We start from the raw sequence: 1,106 nt of genomic DNA on the forward strand, positions 1-1,106 counted from the left end.
GGATTTGAGCTCGGCCACTGAGACCTGACCTCCGAAAGGCCGCTCTGCTGTCACAATGACCTGCTCTTTAATTAATACAAACACACAAAAAACAAAAGCTGCCAAAGAACAAAAGGAAAAAGAAAACATGATATAAAGAAATACTTACCTTCCAAATCTCATTTGGTAGAAACTTTTAGTATTTTACAATAGATTTTAATACCTGTTGCTGATGGTAGTACCGTACTTGTCTAACAACCTGTGTTACACATGCATATTTATTGCGGTGGACTTCACACAAGAATTGTGAAGATAGTGGGCGTTTCCTCTTTTAGTGCGTGCTATAAATAAACATTTAATCTTGCATAAGTTTTATGTCAGCAGAAGTCATTCTTGCCAGCCGGTCTGAGAAGGATTAGCAAAGGTAAAAATGGCATGCACAGGTACCTCCACAGCCATGAATCACCCCAATGACCTGATGTTGGTGGAGCCCATTTAGTGCACAATGGCCTTTTACAATTGATTGTTACAGTTGCTGCTAGTTGATTACTGGGCTATGTGGAAAAAGCTAAATTATTCACACTCTGCGCACACAATAAACCTAATGTCATGGCAAGCTAGGCGAGGCCGACCCAGGTGTTGGAACCCGGAAGGAAAACACAAGGTAAGTAAGTTGGTAAGTCAGGTTTAATGTAATTTGAGGTGGCTTGGAAATCTTGAAGAGGCTGGAGGCTGGAGAGCAGTGGGCGAAGTTTCTGAATGCAGCTTGACGGTTGTGGCTTGAGGCGAGGATGGTGTTCGGAGTTGGCTCGTGGCGTGGCTGGAGGTCAGAGATGGCTCGAGACGTGGCTGGAGGCTCTTGGTGTTCCGAGAGGTTCTGTGGCTCTGGTAATCCGATGACTCAGGTGTCCACTCGTGGTCAGAATGTCCTGAAGGTGAGGCAACACAATAGTTAGACGTGAACATTAAAACTTTGGCAAAACTCTTGACGAGAGACCAAGTTATGCACCATCAGGGGCAATTAACTGGCGATGAATGCTGGATCAGGATCTCCTTAAGTAGGCCAGGTGGGTGATGAGGTGAGTGGACACAGCTGGGATGCATCAGGAGCCAAGCAGAGAGGGGAG

General features: G+C 45.6%; 1 long non-coding RNA gene across 1 annotated transcript; it reads right to left on the reverse strand.

Annotated features, from left to right (window-relative positions):
• Nucleotides 1-648: 648 nt before the first annotated feature.
• Nucleotides 649-1,039, reverse strand: LOC110015421. Its single transcript, XR_002290613.1, has 2 exons — nucleotides 989-1,039; nucleotides 649-908 (listed from the first exon to the last, which is right to left on the reverse strand). It is a non-coding gene; the product is annotated as an uncharacterized LOC110015421 (long non-coding RNA).
• Between the last annotated feature and the right edge of the window lie 67 nt (nucleotides 1,040-1,106).

This window comes from Oryzias latipes, chromosome 8, assembly GCF_002234675.1.
Source record: "Oryzias latipes chromosome 8, ASM223467v1".
NCBI classification, from domain to species: domain Eukaryota; kingdom Metazoa; phylum Chordata; class Actinopteri; order Beloniformes; family Adrianichthyidae; genus Oryzias; species Oryzias latipes.